Below are 13,090 nucleotides of genomic sequence, written 5' to 3'. Positions count from 1 at the left end.
GTTGATGGAGAAGTACAGATAATGTCAGAAGGAGTTGCATTGTGTTTTTGTAGACTTAGAGAAAGCATATGACAGGGTGCCTAGAGAGGAGTTGTGGTATTGTATGAGGAAGTCAGGAGTGTCATAGAAGTATGTAAGAGTGGTACAGGATATGTACGAGGGTAGTGTGACAGCGGTGAGGTCTGCGGTGGGAGTGACAGATGCATTTAAGGTGGAGGTGGGGTTACATCAAGGATCAGCTCTGAGCCCTTTCTTATTTGCAATGGTGATGGGCAGGTTGACAGACGAGAGCAGACTTGAGTCCCCGTGGACTATGATGTTTACAGATGACATTGCGATCTGTAGTGAGAGTAGGGAACAGGTGGAGGAGACCCTGGAGAGATGGAGATATGCTCTAGAGAGAAGAGGAATGAAGGTCAGCAGGACTAAGACAGAATATATGTGTGAATGAGAAGGAGGATAGAGGAATGGTGAAGATGTAAGGAGTAGAGGTGGCGAAGGTGGATGAGTTTAAATACTTAGGGTCAATCGTTCAGAGTAACGGTGAGTGTGGAAGATAGGTGAAGAAGAGAGTACAGGCAGGATGGAATGGGTGGAGAAGAGTGTCAGGAGTGATTTGTGACAGACGAGTACCTGTAAGAGTGAAAGGGAAGGTCTACAAGAGGGTAGTGAGACCAGCTATGTTATATGGGTTGGAGACAGTGGCATTGACAAAAAGGCAGGAGTCAGAGCTTGACGTGGCAGAGTTAAAAATGTTAAGATTTGCACTGGGTGTGACGAGGGTGAACAGGATTAGGAATAAGTATATTAGAGGGTCAGCCCAGGTTGGAAGGTTTGGAGACAAAGCCAGAGAGGCAAGATTACGTTGGTTTGGACATGTGCTAAGGAGGGATGCTGAGTATATTGGGAAAAAGATGCTAAGAATGAAGCTGTCAGGTAACAGGAAAAGAGGAAGGCCTAAGATAAGGTTTGTGGATGTGATGAGAGAGGGCATGCAGGTGGTTGGTGTGACAGAGCAAGATGCAGAGGACAGGAAGAAATGGAAACAGGTGATCCGCTGTGGCAACACCTAATGGGAACAGCCAAAAGAAGATGATGAGTAAGTGTATTTATCTTTCCAATGGTTTTTGAAAAAGAATAATTGCAGATATTTCATTCATATGGGGTTCTAGATAAAAAAAATGTAAAAAAGAGGAGTTGTGTATGTAAATAAAGAAGAATGCAGTTTTTGAGTTAATTAATCCAGTGGTCCTAAATTTGTACAAATTGTTAAAGTGGATAAATAAAAAAATGTGAGCTTGGTAGTAAAACTGTATAAATATAAGTAGGATGCATTTTGTGGTATGGTGAAAAAGAGTGTATAAATGAAAAAATAAAATGTTACCAAGAAGAAAATATTTTTATAGAAAATGAAAATTGATGATACAGAAAAAGAAAAGTGTGGTATGAGAATGTAATGATAAAACATTGCCATGTAAAACCACAAGAAAAAAATAAAGCTATAAAAGTAAGAAATAGATGGAGTAATCAGAGAGTAGAATGTCAAGAACTTTTGTGGAGTCTGGTAATAGAAAAAGTGCCAGCAAAAGGAAATATGCCATATAAAAAGAAAAGTGATAGAATATGTTTACATTGTCAAGAAGAAGAAACAACATAACATGTTTTTGAAATGCAAAAAACGTTATGGAGAAAACAATGTAAACAGATTTTCTGAAGATATAAAAGATGTGGGCGAAAACATGGATATGATTAAATACTGATATAACAATAGAAGTAAAGAATATGTTAAAAAACAGATAAAAAGTTATTTTATGTTATATGGGTTATATGGAATCAAAGAATAAATGAAATTATGTTTAATAGTAAATGGATTTTAGCAACAATGTTAAGTAAAATCAGATGGTGATTATGGAAAAAACAGTGGCAGTCTAATAGGGATGAACATTTAGCATGATTGTAAAGGAAATTATTAATATATGTAAACAGATTTGTATATTTCTATATTTGTACATATATAAGTATATTGTAAATAAGAGTTATTCTTGTATATAAATAAAGGACCCCTGCTCTTTTCAGAAGGTACCATGGGATCTTTTACATCCTCCTGGGAAACCACCAACTAAAGCAAATTGGGACTTGGTTTAACATCTCATCCAAAAGACAGCAGCACCATTATGCTGCAATGCAATGTCATCAGTCAGTCTACATAGTGTGGGAATAGAACTCACAGCCTTCTGCACTAAATGTGATTGGGCTACCTGTTGCACCACTGATGCCACAATTTCTTGAGTTTAGGTTAAATTTAAAATGATCCAAAGGAACAACAATTGTTTTTAGGGAACTCATTTTTGGTGAGGGCAAGGCTCCCTGTACCCACCACATTCTCTGATAATTATATATGCCAACTCCAAGATCACACAGCAGCATGGTAAAGGCAAATTCCATTACCCCATTGCACCACAATCCCTTAGAAAAGGCTGCCAGTAAAAAAAAAAAAAAAAAAAAAAAATTGAAAACAATATTTGCTCATATGAGCATTCATTCTTACCCATAACCTGAAAAAGTGCCTGCTCATGTGAGAGCTTTCTGCTTCAGATTATACATATGTGTAGCTACACACATGGATCTCTGTCAGATGATCGAGTTTTCAGGAACTCAAAATTCATATAGATGAGTCTATATGATCAAGTTTCCAAAAGCTTGAATATCAAAAAAAAAAAAGAAAGAAAGAAAAAACAAAAAACCCCCCACAAAAATCTACTTTTTTATGATTATGCAGGGGGCACCCTCTACACCCCCTGCAAATTATATGTACGAACTACAAGATTGTACTACAAAGAAGAAAAGGGTAAATTTTCTGATCCTTGCTATACCACGATCTTCATTCAAAAGCTTCAAGTTTTCAAAAAATCAATCACGTGGTCCTTGGAAACCTGACAGGTTTTGGCCTCAGTTACCAAGGCTCACAGCAGACTGGATATCATGGATTAAATTGTTACCTGATTTCTCTATCTAGGCTATTTTTGTTGGTCTTTTTACAAAAATAATTGTACCTGCAACTTATGTTATGTTAGTAATGCCCTGCTTACCTCATTGCAGACTGATCATACATAGACTGAATGATGATAGGAATGCTAAATTGCTCTTTCATTGCCTCTTCTTAGTATTTATGTTCTATTTTTTTTTACATCATGACTGAAAAAGTTCAGTTACCAAAGCTTGATTCACAGATTTAAACTCACTACATAAATAAATAAAATAAGAATGTTTTTCAGGCAATGAGTACAGCAGATAGAGTTACTGCAGTCTAATAGCTCTCAGCTGTGCAGATTTTTACCAACTGTCCAGATTTTTAACTAATAATTTTCGTCCATTCCTCATAAAACGTGCTGTTTTCTTGCAAATCGGTGATGACTGAATTTTAAGTTTCAAACTTCATATTGTTTAAAAAACTGCATGGTAACACAAAACCTTTTATTCTAGCAACTTCCTAAGTTTATATAAGCATTATTTAAAAAATGTCTGTATTTTTGGGCCTTTGTCCCCCCATTAATTTTGGCTCTGTCCAGATATCTTGTTCTACAAGGTTGAGAAGTATGTGCAATCTGCATAGGTTCAAAACTATCATAAACCTTACAGTGTTGACCAATGTGTGGTGATGCTGGGAGAGGGGATAATTCTAAATGTTCTTGTTAGGTTTGTACAGTCTGAACATCTGTTGCAGGACTTTACTCTTTCTGGCCCATTTTTATCATGTATTGAACTAGCACAGTAGTGATTATCAAATAAATATGATGTGGATCTTTACTACAATGTCTTCTTTCACATGCTATATGACTTTGACAAATCTCAAGATTACAAGTCACAGTAAACATAGACAGTTGTGTCTAATATTTTTATTTTCAAAAAAAAAAAATCAAGCGAATAATTCAACAAAATCACTTTCTTTTCTGCAGTCACTCTGCAGTACATTTTGCAGAATGGCCATTGGTTCTAAAATACAACATCCTGCCTCATTCAGCTCCTACTCATCCTACCAAATAGCCTGCAAATTCATTATCATGTCATCTATAGCATTTTAGTCAAAACAATATCTGATGTCCAATAACGGACCATTTAAACTGAGAAAATATCAACTAAATCATAATGTGGAAGGAGGTGCACGTATGTGGCTGCTGTCACTGGCACTGAGCTAGGTGTTCTTGTCACTACTGGTACAAGGTATTACATGTGCATGGTGGTACATTTTGCAGAAAATGTTTTCATCTGCCTCGAGCATATGAAAAGTATCCATCACTACCAATAGATAACTGATAGCGTATCTCCCTTTTTGTGAGCTATTGTAAGCCTAGCCATGTATTTATGAAGTAAACACCTTAACCACAATGCTAACCCCCATAATAGTGAGAATCAAGCATTGTACCTTTCGTCTGTGAGATAAGCATCTTAACTATTATGCAAACTCCTTAACTTTGAATGATTTTTCTCTTTCTAGCTTATTTTTGATCTTTCCAGTTAGTTCCTGGTATTCACCTTATTTTATTCACATCTACCAGTACAATAACCTTAGCCAACGGGTCTCCTCTTTAACCTGAGTAAGCATCATCCTATCACATTCAGCAGCCTAGCCTTATCCTAATAGCTTTCCTCGGGTCACAGATTTTACTTCTAACACACAATCCTATAATCTCCATCATTTTCTTGAACTTTCAGGATGGTTTATAACCCTATTTCCCTATGGCACCAGACTGGTGACCCATGTTTCAGTAATGCATCACATCAACTTCTGCTTCATGATGCAGTACCTGCAGATATTTCCTCTTGCCCTTTAGACATGTCACATATCCTCACTTCCCACCACTTTCCTTTTGGTATTCTATTTCAGCATTTCCCAACTTCATTGCTTGCTGTGGATCTTCATACGGGTTGCATTGCATACCCTGATTAGACTCCTTTGCTCTTCCAATTTGGTGTGATAGTACTATGTCCTGATGTATTCTTATAAAGTACTTTGTACTTCTTTTCCTAAATGTTTCTGCTTTAATATAGAGTAACTGCTGACTGTTCCCATGCATGTCAGTTTGTACCGCAACTACTCCATCTCCTCTTCGTCTCCCATTTCATGTGGTAGGCATGAAGTTTGAAATTCCTTTCCCTCCTGACTACAGAGAAGATGGAAAACTGAGAACTTCTAAAGACTTTGCTTATTCTTTCATGCACAAAAACAGGTTAGTCATCAGCCTAACATTAGGCCTTATCTAGATGAGGTGCTCAAAGAGAGCGTGCTTTTAAGAGACGTTTGACAGAAGAGAGTAAAGGGGAGTGGGGATCTATGTGCACAGCACCTGACCAATAACAGCAGAGCAGAACAAAGGTGCCTTCACAGTCAGACTACAGAACTACAGCAAATGTAATTATCCTGGTAAGGGTTTCAGCAGATAAAGAATAAGGCAGGGCATCAGAGCAGCAGGGCAGTTGGCCATTCTAGTGATTGCCAAATGTTATATTTCTACACACTGCAAACAGAATTATAATACGACAGCAGTGACAGAAAAACATCTGTTCCCATCAAAGGCCCATGCAGTAAAAGTCTGAGAAGGAATTTCTCCATCTGTTATTTTGGAGCAAGCTATGTTTGAATGCTGGTCACGTAGATTGTATGTAATTTTTCTTTAACTGCTTGCAATGAGTGCCTAGAATATGAGAAAATGAGGCAAAGACATAAGAAAGAAAAAAATATGTGTTAATTAAAAGAGAAGGTAGAAAATGGATGAATGTGTCCTTGACGGGTTAGACTTGTTTGTAAAATGTTTAAAATTAATAACTTTAAGAATTCTTAGTAATGTATATATATTTTTAAAGGATGCTATAGAGTGCCATAACGTTCTATACCTTAAACTGATACATTAAGTAGAATTTTTAAGTCTGACTGCAAACACACACACACATGTCACTTTTGACCATAAAAGGCTTTGGTACCACATACCATGAGAAATTACACTCCTTATATTTATGGTAGAAGAGTCCTCTATTAATGATCCCTGCTAGAATATTCTGTCTTTTATGTGACCTCTTTCCAACCCAAGTCCTACCTATCAATATTCAAACATATTCCCTCTGTTGGATATAACTTTCCATAAGTGATTACTATAACTGAAAAAGTACACTGCTTTGTAAGTGCAGTTCCTTATATCATTTTTTTAAACAAAGGATGCATAGTATTCTTGTACTGCAGGTACAGACTTCCATGAATTTACAAATTGCAGCAACATGGAGGGCAATATATCATATGCAGAAATACACAAATACACACACACACACACACACACACACACACACACACACACACACACACACACACACTATCATACCTCTCAGCCTGTAAGCACAAGAAATCTGGATAAAGCCGAAAACAATGGGGGGAGGGACAAAGGCCCAAAACTAGAGATAATTTTTAAATATTGCTCTTATAAAGTTAGAATGTTAATGTGCTAAAAGCTTTTGCATTAGCATGCAGTTTCTGAAAGTTATGAAGTCTGAAATTCAAATGTAGTGACATTAATCACCAACAATTAGCCAGAAAAAAAATATAAATTTTCTGAGGGACGGACCAAAAATATGACGGAAAAATCTGGATATTCTGCAAAAATCTTGACAGTTGAGATATACATATATATATTCACATCTCATGTTTTGTTTCTTTTTCTTTTTCCATTATTCTTTAATTTTTGTGAGTTCTTTGATCTATTGCTTTCCTTTTATTTTCATAGGCTATGCACTAGACATTTTCCTCTGAAAAGTCCTTTATTCTCACTGCAGCAGCCTGCTCAGTTATTTTATCAGTAGGATCTCTTTTTCCTTTACTTTCATTTCTGAGACAGATGCTGCTATTTGTTTAGATTTGATCCAAAGAAACAGCAGCAATTTTTTAGTTTCTTAATTCAACCTTTGAATTTCCTGACCATGGTGTTTTCTGTAGAGCAGTGATAAGTAGTAAACAAGTCGTAGCACACATAGCTAATAATAAAAATTCAGTAATCAGAATACTAAGGCAATCAATACAGGCTTGGGTCAATATGTACTCTCTGTACATTTTAACAGAAATCATATGCTGAGACAAAATTATCTTCGCAAACACCTCCGCCTGTCAGCTTTAGCAGATTTAAAATTATACAAAAGTGTTTTTTAAGGACCTTAAAAATGATAATTGCTTGTTTATGGATTTTAATAGTGCCTCACTGACTAATATGTAGTCTTTTCACAACTTGCACTCAGTAGTGGGAGCTGTACTGTTTCACAACTGCTGTACTTCCTCTGTGAACCCCGGTATATACTTCATATACTGATCTGCATGCTTATTCAAGTAACTGTTTTCTTCTAGTTAAGAATCTCAATATGTTAGTTATGGTATTCACGTGGTATGTGAGCAAAGTATGCCTTAGCTAAATTTAGTCCCCCCCCCATATTAAAACATATCTTCTATCTGTTCTTGTTTCAGATTTCACTAATATTCCTGATTTTTTCTTCAGAATGTGCTACTCATTTGGGGTTCAAACTGGAAAAAATATGTCAGACTAAATACAAAGCCCTTTATTTAACCAGCTTTGAAGAAAAATCATTGAAAAATATCCATCCTCTCCACTTCAAGAACATTTTCTATCACAGCCCAGTCACATATGCTTGAATTTCTACATACACCAAATTTATTGTTTACAAAATTTAATTTATTTATTTACTTATTTATTATGTTACTTTACCAGGAAGACCTAAGAATAAAACCGCTTTTCAGCAGTAGCCCAGGCAAAAAAGTTCCAGACAGAGTGTAAATGCAGGAAATTATACAATCATGTTATAATTCAATTGATCTAGGACAAGCCTGAACTGATAAATTGAAGACTATTGTGTACAGCAGTATAAAAATGCAGGATAATAAATTGGTACATTTGGCATCACCATACAGAACATTAACAAATAGAAATAAATATAAAGTACATTAATTTATGGTACATTAGGTTAGGAACAATGATTAATATAGTCCATCCTTAGTTAATCGAGACAAAGTAATTTTTTTCTAGGAACAAAGCAGCATCATTGGGATTATAAGAGCTGTTTGGTTGGTCTGAAATTAGGCTGTCTTTTGGCTTTAGGCAAAGTGTGTAGTAAAAAGTGAAAGATAAGACCCCCATTCACATAAAACAAAGTTCATTTCTGTCCCTATGCAAGTGCAACTTAGATTTACAGATGGACAGAGACAGCTCCTAAATGCTTTATCCCTTGTGTGGGTCCTCTCAAATAATGCATGGTATAATCCCAGCTATTCTCCTTAGGGGCAATATATAATTATCAACCATGGAATGGATAAGGACAAATTCTAATCAAAAGGGATGGATTCATTTGAAAACAAAAAGGGAAACTGGCTGCGCTTAAAATGGCCCATAAGGGCAGCTTGCCTATTAAGTACCTATGAAACTGTGAACCTATAAGACATAAAAAATATAGGAAGGAAAGTGAAAGATATGAAGAGGAGAAAGGGAAGGATTTTAACCATCTGAAAAGATGGTAAACTTGGGAGTAAAGGACTGAGAGTTAACAGGAACAGTAGTTCAATTGTTTTATGAGCAATGGGAGGTTAAAATAATTGAGTGGGTTCACCTGGGTTGTTGGTACTATGGGATAGTCCTGCATCAAGCAGTATTAAGTGTGACCAATGTTAACATGGAGACAGATATGAACAGAGGCACTATTTGCCAGGTGATGTTTTAGCTTGGTTTTGAATTTATTTGGATTTTCTATCTGTCAAGAGAAATAAGGATTGAGTTCCATTGCTTAGAGATGCATTTGTATAGTGAATCATCAGCAGTGATTTTGGATTTAGTTATATTGAACAGTAATTTGTCTTTAGAGATCAGTGTTCTATTAGGGAAGTAGAGATGGGTGAGCATTTTTAAGCCTCGGCAATCGTTTGGTTTGTATATCAATTTGTGGCTTATCAGTAGTTGTGAATATGTAAGAATGTGAGATAGTTCCAAACAGTTAAGTGTTCTGCGTGCCATACACAGGTGGGTCTTTTTCAGGTTGTTTGTTGCACATTTGGATATTTTATTGTAGCATTGTTGCTCTTTTGAGGTTAAAGTGGATGAAAAGTTAATCAGAGCTAGAGAGGCATAAAAGAGGGTTGGAATTAGGTGAGCTAAAGCAATGTATATTCTTGTAGTGTATGCAGCAAAGGGTTTTACTCAGTAGAGAGTACCCAGTTTTTGGTTAGTTTTTTTATGGATTGTAGGATATGGCAGTAAAGTTTCAATCAGTCATCTGTGATAACATCTAATAACTTAGTCAGAGATACAATTTTTGTAGTATTCATAGAGGTCATGGTGAATTTATCATTATTTTTTTAACAGTATACTTTATAGGTATGAGTATCATTAATTTAGTATTTTTTAGGATTGAGAAGTAGCTGGTTGATGTTAAGTCAAGTTCAAATGGATGGAAATGATTTCTAAGATAGTTACTAGAGAGCTGGCAGACATTAAGCAGCAAGCTATTGGCATATTGTATAACAGATGTATGTTTTGATCAGAGTGAATATCATTGATAAAAAGACTGAAAGACTGAACAGTACAGGTCTCAATATGGATCCATGGGGCACATTCACAATTATAAAAATAAAATTAGAAAGATCATTTTGCCATTTAATAGCTTGTTCTCTGTTAGGTAGCTGTGCAACCAAAGTAGAGGTGAGTTTGTTAGGCCTAAGGATGATAACTTATTTAGGAGATTTTGGTGACAGATGGTGTCAAAAGCTTTTGATTTGTTGAGACAGAGTATGGATACCATACTGTCTGAGTTTCTGTTTTCATTAACTGTGTAAATAAAGCTCAGTAGAGTGATGGTAGTGCCATGGCTCGTTAAGAAGCCATGTTGGGCGGAAGATACTAGGTTTTGTTCAAGTTTACGTTTTTGCAGTTTGGAGTGGATGCACGTCTCTCGAATTTTAGACAAAGGTAATAATATGGCTAGGAGCCTATAGTGAGTGGAGGGGCTGTCTTTTGTACAGTGAAATAATAAGAGATTTTTTTTTTCAGATAAGGGGGGCTGGATAAGCAAGGACATTAGCAGATATCTTCATAGATTCTGGAGGCAGTTTATCAGGAGCTAAAGTAATAGGTCTGAGTTTGCGCATGTACTTTTATGATGGTATTAAGGACTAGCTTAAAGCAGAAAACATTTTCTGTGTTATTTGATTCAAAAGGAACTGTAAGGTTCCCATTTGTTTTATGTTTGAGTAGAGAAACAACAGATTGAATAAAGTGAAAGTTCACTTGGGTAGCTTTGTTTTCATTCTGTTTTTTTTTTTTTTTTTATGATATAGGTTGAGTAGCTTTACTGGGATTTAATTGTTTATGTATTGAGGACCAAAAAAGTTTGGAATTTGGTTAAGATTTGTTTTGTATTGTGGTGTAGTAAGATTATTCATTGTGTCTAATGTGATGTTTAACGTGTTTTTTAAGTTGTCTTAGTTGGAGCAGATTTGTGGGTGTTTTATTTTGTAGCAATGTGTTCCAGATTCCAATCTCTTACTTTCATGAGCCATTTGATATATTTAGATTAACCATGGGTATTTGGTTTGACCTTTTTTGTTCCGATGGGAGCATGCTTATGAATATAGAAAGGAAGGTATTGTTAAATTACAAGACAGCATTGTCTAGGGGAAGGGTTTTAAGAATATTTCAGTTGTATTGCTGTAGTTCATTTATAAAAGTCTCACTTTGGAAGTTGAGTTACTTAGGTCCTTACTATGTTAAAGTAATGATTACATTTGATTTGTGACTGATGTCTGAATCATTGGGTTGGAGATGGTCAGGTAAGGCATTTGGTAATGTGCCAAATAAGATATATTTTTCTGAATCGAATTTAAGTATCCAGTCCAGGATAGATTCTCTCACTGTATTTTTCTAATACATTGTAGGTGAGTTGATAAGTTGGGTGAAGCCATACAAATGGATAGAGTTTAATGGGTTTTCAGAATCTAACATCTCTTAGGATTATTGTTTCTATAGAAATGCTGTTGGATAGCAAGCAAAAGATGTCTTCCAGGGTGGAGATATTGATTCTTGAAGGTATGTAATTAACTACTATGAACATCTTTTTATGTGGATTAAGTTTAATAAGGGATAGTAGATTCTGCATATCCAAATTGTGGAATGGTAATGTTATGCCGGGATAATCTAGAAGTACTTTTATATATTATAGCTACTCCACTTGCTTCTTGAACTGATTGTCTAATCTAAGTATATTGACTCCATGGAGCGTAGCATTTCCCCATCATTTATTTCTTTTTTAAACAAGTCTCTGTGAGTACAAGTATTTCAAGAGAGTAGTATGAACTTCACTGAGTTTGTTACATAGGCTTCATGCATTTGCACTACATGATTTTTAGGCCTAAGTAGTTCTTCAACTTTTTGCTGTTATCTTGTAAAGTGGAGGTGGGTGCATTGTTACCTAGTATTGGAACTAGGTTTTTGTGGATGTCACTACTTAGAAGTAGCATTTGACAGTATTGATATATGGCTACAGCCACTTGCATTTTATTTTGAGTCTGTATTTGAGTTTGTGAAAATTATTTGTGATTTTTATTTTGAAGTAGTTAAAAGTGCTAGTGTGGAAGAGTGAAAATGCTATAGTAGCAAAGGACCTTGGAATATTTTGAAAAAAGTAGTGTAGATGATGTTGGGGTTGATTGTGGGTGGTGGAGAGTCTGTTGGTAGTTTGTGTTATAAACCAACAGGTACAGAAGGAGAAAGAGAAAGAGTATAACTTTGAGGTAACATATTTTATTAGCTATTTAGATAGCATAAGGTATGTAGTCAGGATGTAAGTGAGGGGATATCAGTCTGGGATAAAGTGAAGGTGGTGTATGATAGGTAAGTTGGAGGTATGGAAGGAGCTAGTAATTAAATAAATGTAGATGAGGTGGGGGTGTGTGGGAATGGTGGTATGGTAGCGGAGCAAGTAAGCCTGAGAACAGCAAGAGAGAGAGAGAAAGAGAGAATGGAGCAGTGCTAGACCCCTTTGAGAGCACCATACTATGAGTGCCAAGAAAAACAATCTCCTGTAACCAGGCACAAGGAAAGATTACTAGTTATTGCAGTCAAATTATATGGGAGCTCTCAGATAAGCAATCCCTAAATAAAAATAAATACTGCTAGTGGTAGTTTTATGAAACACGCAACAGAGGCATTAGAATGTAGAATTCTATAGTAATAGTTTGTGTGGAGTGAAGATCTCTATCTAAACATGTGATGAGCCTTACATACTGCACCTTAAATAAAAGAGGATGACATTTTTTCCAGAAGAACTCTACCTGGTACTGGGAAATTTGTAACCTAAACTTTCAGCCTTTCTACATGTCTACATTATATATCTTCCTGTAAAATGCCTTGTAACTGTAATTATAGCTTAAGTCAGCTGTGCTCTACAGTTAATACCCTGTGAGTCTTCAAGATGCATTAACCTGTGTCTGCTTCCTCTGCATGCTTGTTCCTAAAGTTTTACACAAAATCCAAAAGGCAAACCAATGAAAGAACAAAAAGTGGCACAATGCGAACGAAACTGAAACTCTGGAACACAATTTCTGCACCAGCAACAAACGAGATTTAAACGATTTTATTAAAAATGAGCGCTTTCGGTAGAGAGCAATCTCCCCACCTTCATCAGACAACAGCTTTAATTTAAAAACAACTTCTTATATATACATAGCTTTTTGTCAATTAATTAATTAACGTGACTGCTACTGAAATGATTGGTTCAACCATAATTAAATCTGTTTGCTGCAAATTTGTTACAATATAAACTTTAACTTCCAACTATGAACAAATTAGAACAAATAAATTAGAATAAAACAAATTAGAATAAAATCAGAATGAAATCAAATGGTACGCAAAAACATTCAATGAATTGAGTTTTAAACTCTTTAGATGACTTAAACATATTTGAACATATTTTAAAATGCCTGACACTTATCATGTAAAAATGCATATATATGTGTATAATGTATATATACAATATACATATGTATATATATATGTTT

Source organism: Protopterus annectens, chromosome 1.part2 (assembly GCF_019279795.1).
Source record: "Protopterus annectens isolate FY-2018-M chromosome 1.part2, PAN1.0, whole genome shotgun sequence".
Lineage (NCBI taxonomy): Eukaryota > Metazoa > Chordata > Ceratodontiformes > Protopteridae > Protopterus > Protopterus annectens.
Note: the sequence above shows the minus strand (reverse complement) of the source record.